At 40.4% G+C, this 12,967-nt stretch overlaps 1 protein-coding gene across 9 annotated transcripts in view; it reads left to right on the forward strand.

The window, feature by feature from the left end:
* Window positions 1-12,967, forward strand: part of CABIN1 (calcineurin binding protein 1) — a 219,028-nt gene that overhangs the window by 120,658 nt on the left and 85,403 nt on the right. The gene's annotated exons all lie outside the window — the stretch shown is intronic.

The following is a 12,967-nucleotide window of genomic DNA, read 5'->3' on the forward strand; positions in this document are numbered from 1 at the left end:
TCTCTCTTCGGTTGAACTTCTTTAGCATTCCCATGAAAATCATGGGATGTCACCAAGAATTCATTCAGTCCATTGCAGTGTCCAGTGTTTGCCATAACTGTTTAAATATTAATCAAATGAGAGTGGTTTTTCCTCCGAAAGAATTGCTTTGCATCATTAACACCCCCCCCGAACACACTTTGGTGCTTTGCGTATGTTGCTTTAGGCAGTGCTGCACAGGTTTCTTTTGATATATAGTACATAGCTACTCTTCTCTTACTGTAAGTAACTGGAAGAGCATCAAATGACATTTCAGATGTTTTGAAACTGTGTCATGGATCAGTCTGCCAAGCTGAACCTCAAGCTTTCATTCCTTTGGAGGCTTTGGTTATAAATACTTTGAAGTCTACTAAATTTTAGATATAGCCATTATGACTTGGTTAGTGATCACATGCCTTTATATTGTGCTGTTCCTCTGCAATGCTTGTTTGCTTTCTCTACAAGAAAATTGCTGTGCAAGTGCTTAATAATGCAAAGCAGAGAATGCCCTGGCTATGATTCAGTAAAACACAGGATTCAGTTAAGGTAGATAAATTCCCACAGCAGTTAAAAGGACTCGCAACAACTTGCCTAAACTTAAGCATGAAATGGGCTGTTCTGTAGCAGTGGTGTGATGGAGCTGGAGTGGATGTTCTTATGGACTCTTTTTTATTATATATTGTCTGTGCTTCAGTGGATTAAGGTGAATAAGTCCAGCACCTTGAAGGATTGAGTTCCAATAGTATTCATTATTCTACATTCAACAAAATAGATGAGAGTCGCTGGGGAACTGTACAGATTTGTGTGAAGGAGTACTTCTGCACAAAACCAGGATTTACAATGTAAAGATACCAGTGATCCACCTGCTTTTGGCCTGTACTTTTAGAGTGCCAAGGCTAGATACTTCAAAGGATGGTGTCAGCTTCCATCTGCTATCCTGTAGTGAATGGTGTTGTGTTCTTTTTAGAAGAGATTTCATCTAGACCCAGGTGTGATCTATCCAGGGCATTGAACGCTAGAAATAGTAGCTTTTGCTAATTTTTTTTCCTGATATTATAAGCTGCTCAGTTTTATAATAATAAACATGTACCCAGCCCCACAACTTTGGATGTTTGCGTATTGTAAGAAATTAAATATATTAATAAGTTTAAAAAAAGGACAGTCAATAAAACCAAAGGATATCCCAGTGCTGGGCAGTAGTGATAGAAAAGAGTAATCTTGTGCAAAGGTCATGGGATTCACCTGAGGTTTAGGTATGCAAGCAGTAAAGCCAATGTCAATTAAGAGCCCTTTACATAGAATGTTGTCTCTTCAATCCAGTGACAAATGCAAGTGCTTCAGCTTTTCTCAAGTATCACGCTAGGTTAGGGAATGTCTCAGATGGTCAGAACATAAGCTATTTAAGAGTTTGTAAATCAGTGCTAACACCTTGACTTACACCTACAAACAAATAAGGTGGTAGGGCAATTGTTGAAGAGGCTAGTGTACACTCTAATGCACACAGTGTAATAGCATTTGTATCTTCAACATCCTCTTCCATTATAACTGTATGTATTGATTTTATTCTGTTGTAAATGAATGCTAAACCATGATAATTTAGCAGATGTTTCATTCCAAAGCAGGCTGACCTGGTTTAGCTTAATTTAATGAGGGACAGGAGCAGACACAGAACAGCTACAGCGGATCAGCTGAAGTACATACGTGAGTGATAAGTTCCCCTGTGATCCTTTTAAAGTGGCAGAATTTTCTCTCTCTCCATACTCGCAGGCATAATTCACAGTGGCAAGATCTAGATAGAGAAAAATGGTTTTATCTGACTTGCTATACAGTATATAGAGATGTAGAAAACCATCCAGTGCCACCTGAGATACCAGGAGTAAATATTGTTCAAAGAATTCCATAGTAGTGAACCATTTGGGAAAAGTGCCTCAACAATGTGAATGAGGCTTGCATTCCCACCATACACCAAAGTTGCAGCCCCTGTGCCCATAAACATCACATCCATCTTGTCTAGGTTAAGCTTCAGCCAGCAAGTCTATCCTAGCAAAGGAATGAGAAAGCACATGTGTGCTGCATCATCTGGGTCAGTGAGGAGAATACAAAGCTGGGTGTCATCCATTACATACAGATGGCATTAAAGCCACTACCTCCCCTAGTGGCCTTATATACACAGTAAATAGCAAGGGATGATGACAAAATAGGGCTTTGTGGAATCCCACACAAAGACAATTGCTAAAAGTATCTGTCATGCTAATCTGATTCCAAATGACTGTCAAATCATTTTTAATCTCACCGAACTGAGTGCCACGGTAGTGATTTACACAGATAAATTACATGTTGCTTAAAGTATTTATTTGCAGCCATTAAAATCTGTTAACTTTTTATTTTGAAGGTTGTTGTGGTCCTTATAGGGAAAGATGAAGTGAATGCCTGAGAGGCTTTCTCTGTATGAAAAATCTTTCGTTATGAACAGCCCTAGTGTTTCAGTCTGGCCTTGTATGGAAGATGCAGAGCTGTTGGAAATTGTAGCTGAATTAATTTTACATATGTGAACAATGATTGTGTGAAGTGAGTTAGCAGTTCAAAGACTACAAGGGAGCTTGCCAACCTGCTCTTCCAGGCATGTTATAAATCTTACATATCCTGGTGGGAATTATTTATGAAATGTTTATGAGAGCAGTGTATGAAAAGGAATAAACAGGAGAGTGCTGTCTCCTATTAAATTTTACTGTAGGTCTGAATCTCAGTGTCATGTTCAATTGCCTAATTTGTTAGCTGTCAGTCAAACTTGAGTGAGATCTCTTTGCACTTCACTCCTCTGTGTTCAGGAAGAGCAAGGAAAACATGCTTACTTAGCCCTGATGTCACCTAGATGATATACTGGAGAAGATTCAGGTCACTTAAAACATCCCCTTCTGAATGCTAAGAAAAACATGCTTACATATGCCCACTTCATCCCCAGATTCAGAGAATTAGCCCTAATGTGGCTTTTACAGCCAAACTTGTCCAGGGATAGAAGCCACAATATAAATGGTTAAAGCAGCCGCTGTTAGGCTTACATCTGAAGGATTTTTTCACTGCATCCGTAGAAGAGAGTCAAGGTCTTTTGTTTAACTAGTCGTACATATGTGTCTATAAATTACATAAAAAATGCGCATATATGCATGCACGTGCAGACATACAATTATATATGTATAGTTATGTGTGCGTATATATGTACTTTACTTGTAGCAGTTGCCAGAATGGTTTCTATAGTAACTAAATCAGAGATTAATCCAGCAGGAAAAAGAGAGCACTTGCTTTATATAGTAGGCAGCTTTTTCAATTCAGATTCCATGCCACTATTAATAAAACAAAGTTAGCTCTGTGCACAGATGATAGTGTTCACTAGTCTGTGGGTGGCTGGCAACTGTGTATTGAAACTGAGTGGAAGGGAGCGTTTTGTTGGGCTGAGCTCAGCGTGTCAGCAGCTGCCCATGCCACAGCCTGATATACAGGATTTGTGTGTGTGTTTTTGATACATCCCCCCAAAGCATTAGTAACTTTAGTTAATTGTTTGATTGTTGGCACCAAAGCAGTACAGGTGGTTGAAATGGCTCATAAACATTCAGGGGAAAATGCACTTGCAGTTTTAAAAACTGTGTCTTGCTTTTTGTCATATTTCTAAATTTCACAATAAAATTTGGGGACCAAGATGTTCTCACAGATCGGATGATAAATTTCTGGTTTGATCTATTGTGACAACTTGCGTTCAGAATTTTACCAGAAGTAGTCTGACAGCTACTGTTGGCATCTTTCATGTGGGAGAGAAGGCACAGGAAAGCATAGCCACATGCACAGTATAGTACATGTGTATGCCCCTGTGTGTCAAGTCATGCAGTTTTAGAAGCTGCCAAGGGCCCAAGCTGTCTGTTGCCACTTCTGAAAGTGGCACAAAATGTCTACTATGCCTTCTGCCCCCAAAGTTTCCTATTCCGTGCTCTGGCTAAAGCAGAGCCAAGCTGAGCCATCAGCATTCATAAGGGGGCAGCAGCTGTCAGATCATTTCATTGAGGGGGAGCAGGTGGTGACTCAGATCAGAGTGATTTCTCATTGCTTTGGGGCTGTCCATACTAAATATGATTGGGCACTGGCACACTGTAAATGGATTGAGAGCTCTGGCTGCTGGGCAGTCAAAACTGCACGTCTTATAGTTGATGCTTTAAGTGGTTAGGATATTCATAGGGGGAAAATAGTTGATGCAGACTCTTTCTCTGTTACTGTGACAGCAAAGAGTTCCTTCGTTGGTCTCGCTACTGATCTTTTGAGTTCCTCTTTCCTTCCTCCCAACTACCAGTGAGAAAATGATTGGTTATGAAGAGAAGAGCTACTTATGAGGCATATGACTTTCAACTGAATTTCAAGCGGGCAGAGCTAGGGAAATTGATTTGAGGCTGAGGGAATAAAAAAATGTTGTTCATGACTGGGCAGCAGGTAATCCAGCCTGTTTCTCTCCAGGACTTTGCAGCGTACACAGCACATTACCTGATCTGTATGTAGAGATCTTAGTTGCATGGAGAATATTACAGCACATAATGTCCCTGCTACTCCTGTCATGTGATTGGCATGACCACCCACATACCACCTGGGGAAGGAGGTGAGCAAGAGATCCTGCAGCATGGCCTGTGATGATCATGGGCTCTTTCTCTGGCTAGCTGTAATCTCCTGAGGGGAACAGTAAAAACTGGCTCAGCAAGCAGAGGAAGGGAAAGAACTGTGGCTGAAACATCCTGTGTGAATGATTTGTGATTTTGTTTCCGTGCAATGAGAGAATAGGATGCTTTTAATCACATGTGTGGTGGCTGAAGATGGGTTCGTTGTTGGATATAGGTGCCTGCATAATTGGCTGCCACTCATTGCCAAGCAAGCATTGGCCCATCAGTCACTTACTTCTCTCACTTGCTCTGAAAATTGGTAAGCAGTGTTGCCGGATTTCAGTGCTTAAAAATCATGAGTCCCATCCCAAAAAATCAGGAGGGTTTTAAAGAAGTGTTCCTTTTATTTGCTTTCTTATCTCTGGGTCTTTTGGGTGCTTTTTCCTTAATCATGAGGACTAAACACTGTGCATGAGAACTTTAGATTTCACTTCAAATGAAGTCTGATTCAAGCAGCCTGGACTTAGCAAACTATCATAAGGCTTTTAGTAAGACTGAAAGTTGGTATTGTTGTCCCTCTAAGGTGCAACTAGAAAAGATGACCCTCACCACAAATGATCATCTGCAAACTGTCTAGCATAAGTTTGGACACAACGAATAATAAACAACAATAACAGAGTAAAATTATATGTTAAATCAAACTCAACATGTCTCTTCCCTTTAAGGCTGTTGAAAGGTGGAATATGGTTAAATTAAGGTTACATTTCTGCCATCCTAGAAGGTGCACCTGTTTAACCTTCTCAGGTAACTATGTTGTAATGAGCATGTAACTTCCTTGGTTGTTAGTGTGCTGTAAATGGACCCTAAAAGAGCTGGTTTAAGTTGATACTCCGTTTACCTCAGGGCTCTTTGAATGTGGGGCTGGATCATGAACTTTTTATCACCCAGTGGGCCGGCGAGGCATATTCAAAGACCTCACAGGAAGTGGTATCATATCACACCCCCCCACCCCCGAAACGCAAGTACAGTGTTTACTTTAGTTTCCCATCGCAGCACCTGGGGCCTCAGAAAACGGCTTGGAGGGTTGCATAGCAGCCCGCAGGCCGTATGTTGGACAAGCCTGGTTTAGCTTAATAGGGGGCAGAGGAGCTCATCACTGCAGATGCAGGGAAACTCCAGTGCATTGGCTATACTTGGTTTGTGTTCAGTACATCATCAGGAAACTCTTTTTTAAGAAAGCAAGAAAGAAGAGAAGGAAAAGGAAGAAAGGAAAAGAAAAAGCTTAGATTCTGGACAGTCCATGTCATAATTACATCCTGAAGGACAGGCCTAGCCAGACCATATAACTAAGACTGCCCTTCTCTGAGTCCATTTCTGAAATTTAACTATTTGGAAGGAAAGCTGCAATCGCAATAGTTAAAGTTAGCACAAATGGATCTGTCTATTGAAGCAGATAACCACTTTTTGTATGTAAAAAGTTAATTTGGGAAAAGAGTCAAGGAACCTGCATGTTAGAGCAAAATGAGTGTGTTAATTTTCATTATTTCCATTAGTAAATTTGTTTTAGTAAATACCTGTGGCTTAAATTGAAAAAAAAAACCCACTTTGTTAATTTGCTGTCATCATGACAAGAAAACTGAGGCAAGACTCCTCAGTTTTTTTCCTAGTTATACCACTGACTTGTGGTGTGACCATGGGCAAGCCGTTTTGTGTCTCTCCCTTATTTTGTCCATTTGAAAAGTTAGTATAATCGCATTCAATGTATCTACAATTCAAGGGTGCTTGAGATTTAATGAGCAGGATGTTTATTAGTTTTTTTTTGCTCTTTTCATTGTATCTGTTGCTTAAGAGCAAGTTTAAAGAAAAGGATAAGCAAGGAGTTAACTAAGCAAGTGAAACTTTCTTCATGATTGAATTAAGATCAGGAACTCTGAGCACTAAAAGCTTGGAATTGGCTTTAAAAAAAAAAAAGCTAGATAACCTGTGCCCAGTCTTATTTACAGTATTTCACTCCACCCCCTTGGAAAAGCAGAACTCATCAGTGAAAAATGTCCACAGTTTACAGTGTTTTCTGTTTCAATATACACACACCGTTCCTTCTGACTTATTTTGCAGGCTTCCCAGCTAGTAGAGATGCCAATAATGCTAAGTTTCTGGATATACAGGCATAAGGTTTCATACTGTGGTATGTTCCAATGGATACAGAGCAGGTATTTCTTTTTCTACTTCATTTCTCAAGGAAGCTTCTTCTCCTGTCGAGGAATGGGAGTGTTGTTGTAGCCATGGTGGTCCATGAAACAACATGTAAAATTCAAGGGTTTTTGCAGACCTGCAAAATGGCACTTTATGCCCTACATTTTGCCTGACATCTCTGCCAACTGTACAGTTGATCCAATAAAAGATGTCACCAGGGGAAAAAAAACCTTTCTTTTCTTCTGTTGAGAGAGACCAAGGAAGCTCAGAGAAAAACAAGGAAAGAATGAAAATATGAAGGTGTTGCTTTGCTTTACTGTCACTTTGAACTTGTTTCAAGAGGTGAGGGGCTAGTCTATTTTATGTGCTCTGTTACTTTAGCATGTTTCAAACACTGTTCTGTGATCTAGCTTGTTGACATATTAAGTGGTGAGCACCATTTTGCATATGTGAAGAAAATAAATCCATGGGTTGCCTGTCACCTGCTAAGAGAAGGTGTCAGTAAAAACAAGAAATGGAGCGAATGGGAGAATGAGTCCCCTAAGGACAAGCTGTTTTGAAGATAATGATTTGTGGAAAGCCAGCTTTTTTTTTCTTTTTTTTTCAAAATATAAATATTGTAGTCTTAGGTTTATATGCTCACTCTCCAATTTTGAAACTAGTTCCTTATTCCTTTTACTGTGTGAGCTGTTTATCATAGTTTTACAGCAGAAACGAACTATGGTAATAACTTTCTCAGAATTATGTTGACATCTGTGATACACAGGCAAAGATAACAACTAGAATAACTGCAGCATACTTTATTTTCTTCACTTAACTTTTGCCAGAAATAAATTGCATTTGTGAGCTTGTAGATCTGCAATTAAAAACAGAATTAAAAAGCAAGTTTTAACTTTCTTAATTAGCTGGCATCACCATTCTCCTTTCTTGTCTAAACTCTTCTAGCCTTTGACTATAAACCTTGACATAAGAGCACTAATTTGTTAAATTAAGTAGCAACAGTGATGAACTCAGGCAAGCACATGATGCGTGCAAATGGACAGGTATTGTATAAGGGCACTAAGTGAAGCCTCATTGACTATAAATGCTCTCAACTTTATTTGTCTCCCTTTATGAAGGTGATGACAGTGTTCCCTGAGGAATGGAGATTTAACAGAAGTGCAATTAGGACTGAGTGCTATTCACCAGAGTAATTTTCCTCAAAAATTTGTAAACCAAAATTATTGCTCTAAAATTTCAGAACCACAGTACATTTTTTCACTATGTGAATTTGTTATTATGTATATGTTGTTAAGATGGTTATAGGATGGCAATCAAACTATTTTCTACTGCCCCTTTCATATCAGCCATATCCAGGATATTTCTGAGACATTTGAGGTAGACTTCAGCTTGCATTTCAGGAAACTGCAAAGCCAGAGCCAGTTTAGTATTTGTCTGTTCTATGTTCAGAATTTATCAGCAGGATTTTTCAGCCTTGTATCTTGTCACTGGAAAAAAAACACTCCAGTTCTGTGAAGATAAAGTTGCAAATCCTCAGGAAACGTATCGAGAACATTAACTACCAGCTTGCAACCTGTGTGAAACCCTGACAAGAATTTGGGCCTGCAATTGTGATGGTCTCCCAGTTCACTTATTGAAAGGGAAGAGGACTGGTAGTGAAAGCATTTTGTTTTATTACAGCAGCATATGCTGTCAGAAATATTCTTAGCTTGCCAGAGTTCAGCTGACGGGTCTAAGGACCTGCCACAAATAGCACAAAAGGGCCTGGGAAACATGAGGGTACAGGGGCACCACAGAGCAGTGATGCAAGATAGTTTTGTTCTGATTATGTTACTTTGTATGCACTTTTGTCAGAGAGGAAATGGTCTAAATGAGAGTGATTTTTTTTCAGGAAAATATGATGATGTAACTGGTCATCTCATAAAGGTTTAGAGGAATGATTTTCAGTTATGGTGCTGTGGTTGAAAATGCTAGTAGCACTGTTTGGTCTACAAACATGATTCACCAGATAAACCCAGAGATTGCAAATAGAAATCCATAGTTGTGCTCTGAGTTCTTTGCAACAGAAAAAACTGCTCTAGTATTTTTCTGTAGGTAAAAAAAGAGTGAAGAGTAGGAGTTGGTATTTTACCTGGGATGTCTTGTCTATCTAGGGATGCCTCAACTCTATAAAATAATAATAATAAAAAAAGGTTGAGAGCCACTGGTTCAGATGGAGTTAAAGGAAAAGGCTGGCATTCTTACAGAGTAGTGACTGGCAGCTTTTCACCAGGTGGATGCAGTATCATTACTGTGGGTCTAGATATAAACCTTGAAACAGGAATATTGAGTAGTAGTGCTCTGGCTTTGGCAGGATTTCTAACATTAGAGGAATAAAGCGTTTAAAGATTGTATTGTATGCGATTGTTCCAGACTGTTTGGCTCCTGAGGAGGAGGTGGGATTTCCTGGCATAAAATGAGCACATTTTGTAGTGTTCAGGATAGCTAATAATCAGAGCTTTTAGGGACTGACAAATCAAATCCAGTAATTTTGTGAGCCTCCTGAAAAGGAACTGGGGGAAAAGGTAGTAAGAGAGTGAAAGGGAGAGTGTACAGTGGTCACCATTCACTCGTCTGAGTCACTACATTTGTTACTTTCTCTCATTCAACAAAGAAGTTCCAAGTGCATTTTGAGGGAGAAATGGCTTATTTCCAAGAGTCCTATTACATTTATTAATTAGCATTATAACTGCCAGGATTATTCTATGCTATTGTGTACCCACCTCCTTTTAGTAGACGGTTTCACAAATTTGGCTTTTACGGAGCTATTTAATTTTTCTGTAGTTAAAAGAAGCAAGCTCAGACAAACAAGATGCTTCCACTTTAAGCCTTTGCTAATAAGAAATTGGGATAGTTTGTAGTTTCTGTATTTTGGCCCAATAACTTTAGCTGAAGTAAAACCGAAAAATGCTGTTTGGCCATCTTGTTGATCTAGGATTACTTTGGAAAGCATGCTTCTTCAATCTGAGTTGTATCACCACTTCCACTGGTAGCCTCTTGCTTTTCAAACTGGGACCAGGAAAAAGCACCGATCTACCTGGTGCAGAATATGATTCAGGGGATGTTTATTCAATATTTTTCTGATTTTACTTGCGTGTTCCAGTGTTTGAGATCATGTAACAAGCCTGAGAGTGGCTAACGTGATTCTCACTTACTTAAATATACAATGTGCATTCCTTCCAACCACCTGCACCAAACTGTATGCAGTGGAAAGATTTAAGAGCTTCTTTGTGTAATTTTAATTTCTGCATACAGTATAGATACTGCATAGTTAGTATACTGAACATGATAAGCATTGTTTTGTATAAACTGTTATTCACACAATGGGATAGCTCCCAGCTTCACTTACAGTGGCTATATTGTTCCCATAGTAACATGCACATTTTAGAATGAAAGGATAGAGGGAGACAAATTAGAACAATAATTCTCAGCCAGGGTGCTGTGGTGTTAGCACTGCTACACGTGCAAATGTGATTCATAAAATAAATCCAGAAATTTCAAATAGGAATCAATAGTGTTAAAAGTATTCTGACATATTGTGGTCTTTCAGAGTTCTTTGCAACAGAGGAATTGCTCTGTTATTTTTCTGTCATCAAAAAATGAGTGGAAACTGAGAGCTGGCTTCTTCCAAAGGACTGCCTCAAATCTAAAAATGTTGTTGCTCTTAGCCATTTTTGGCTCACCTGCTCAGAAATACAAAGTTATCCCATACCAAAAAGAAATTAACAATACCCCTTATCCATAGAGTATATATTAGGTGCACACATATCGTGTGTGCAAAATGAGCACCTGTTAGTGTTCTGTTCATTTTTAAAGGGTGTAATAGAGTCATAACTCAAGCTTTGGAAAGAGATCCAGGAGCTGGGCAACTAAAGTGCTGTAACTAGGTCACATCTTTCAGTATGATTGTAGTGTCAGAGCTTTGAGATAAAGTATCTTGCTGTTTTCTAAGTTATAACATCCAGTGATTCTCCGTAGCACCTTGCTAGAAGAACCTGTGCTGCAGAGAAAATGTGTAAACTAGTCATTGGACCTGTTTCAGAGACACACATGTTAGGGAAATAATATGTGCTCTGTATGCCTTAGCAGCTGAACAACCGGCAAAGGAATAAAATAAACAAAATTTTCTTTGGCAAGGCTGAAAGCTGAGGTTTCTCCACCTGTAATGCAGTTCCAGCAAGCTTAGGAGATAAATGTTTGTTTGTTTGGCCTTGGCGACAGGTCTCTAATAATGGTTTCATTCAGATTTCCTTATTCTACTGGAAATCTGAAATCAGAACATTTCCTTTTGAAGCTTGCTCCCCGGAAACTGGATCTGAAACTCCTAGTATCAATACAATATGTTGGCTTCAAGACCTAAGTATGTTTTATTTTAAGATTTGAGTAAATAATTTGCAGGATCTAAAAATGTACTAAAATAGTGACTAATCAATAAAATATTTGAGTTATATCAAACTTTAATTTTGCAAATTTAATGTCAAGGAAATCTTTTCTTGCTTTTATTTTTTAAATTCCAATGACAACAGCATTCTTAACAAATAGATGTTATTTTACTTTGTTGGTAACATAACCCTTGCAGCATAAAGTTGAGGAATTGGTTAGAAGCAAATGCAGTGCTAAATAGCGTCTTTTCTTTGTTCATTATATATTCATAGATGTTAGGGTCGGAAAGGACCTCAATAGATCATTGAGTCCGACCCCCTGCATAGGCAGGAAAGAGTGCTGGGTCTAGATGACCCCAGCTAGATGCCTATCTAACCTCCTCTTGAAGACCCCCAGGGTAGGGGAGAGCACCACCTCCCTTGGGAGCCCGTTCCAGACCTTGGCCACTCGAACTGTGAAGAAGTTCTTCCTAATGTCCAGTCTAAATCTGCTCTCTGCTAGCTTGTGGCCATTATTTCTTGTAACCCCCGGGGGCGCCTTGGTGAATAAAACCTCACCAATTCCCTTTTGTGCCCCCGTGATGAACTTATAGGCAGCCACAAGGTCGCCTCTCAACCTTCTCTTGCGGAGGCTGAAAAGGTCCAGGTTCTCTAGTCTCTCCTCGTAGGGCTTGGCCTGCAAGCCCTTAACCATACGAGTGGCCCTTCTCTGGACCCTCTCCAGGTTATCCGCATCCCTCTTGAAGTGCGGCGCCCAGAATTGCACGCAGTACTCCAACTGCGGTCTGACCAGCACCCGATAGAGGGGTAGTATCACTTCTTTGGATCTATTCGTCATGCATCTGCTGATGCACGATAAAGTGCCATTAGCTTTTCTGATGGCTTCATCACACTGCCAACTCATGTTCATCCTGGAGTCCACTAGGACTCCAAGATCCCTTTCCGCTTCCGTGCCACCCAGCAGGTCATTCCCTAGGCTGTAGGTATGCTGGACATTTTTCCTCCCTAGGTGCAGCACTTTGCATTTCTCCTTGTTAAACTGCATTCTGTTGTTTTCTGCCCACTTGTCCAACCTGTCCAGGTCTGCTTGCAGCTGTTCCCTGCCCTCCAGTGTCTCCACTTCTTCCCAGTTTTGTGTCATCCGCAAACTTGGACAGAGTACACTTCATTCCCTCATCCAAGTCGCTGATGAAGACATTAAAGAGTATCAGTCCAAGGACCGAGCCCTGTGGGACCCCACTGCCCACACCCTTCCAGGTCGATACCGACCCATCCACCACGACTCTCTGGGTGTGACCCTCCAGCCAATTCACCACCCACTGGACTGTGTAGTCATCCAAGTCACAGCCTCTTAACTTGTTCACCAGTATGGGGTGGGATACCGTATCGAAGACCTTCCTGAAGTCTAAGTAAACGACCTTGACCCCCACTCCTGTGTCCAGGCGTTTCGTAACCTGGTCATAAAAAGAGACTAGATTAGTCAGGCATGATCTGCCTGCTATGAACCCGTGCTGGTTTCCCCTCAGCATAATTTGTCCTGCCGGGCTCTCGCAAATGTGAGCCTTGATAATTTTTTCAAAGACTTTGCCAAGGATGGAGGTGAGACTGACTGGCCTATAGTTGCCCGGGTCCTCCTTCCTCCCCTTCTTGAAAATGGGGACCACATTGGCCCTTTTCCAGTCCTCCGGGACTTGGCCCGTG

This window comes from Alligator mississippiensis, chromosome 10 (assembly GCF_030867095.1).
Source record: "Alligator mississippiensis isolate rAllMis1 chromosome 10, rAllMis1, whole genome shotgun sequence".
Taxonomy (NCBI): Eukaryota; Metazoa; Chordata; order Crocodylia; family Alligatoridae; genus Alligator; species Alligator mississippiensis.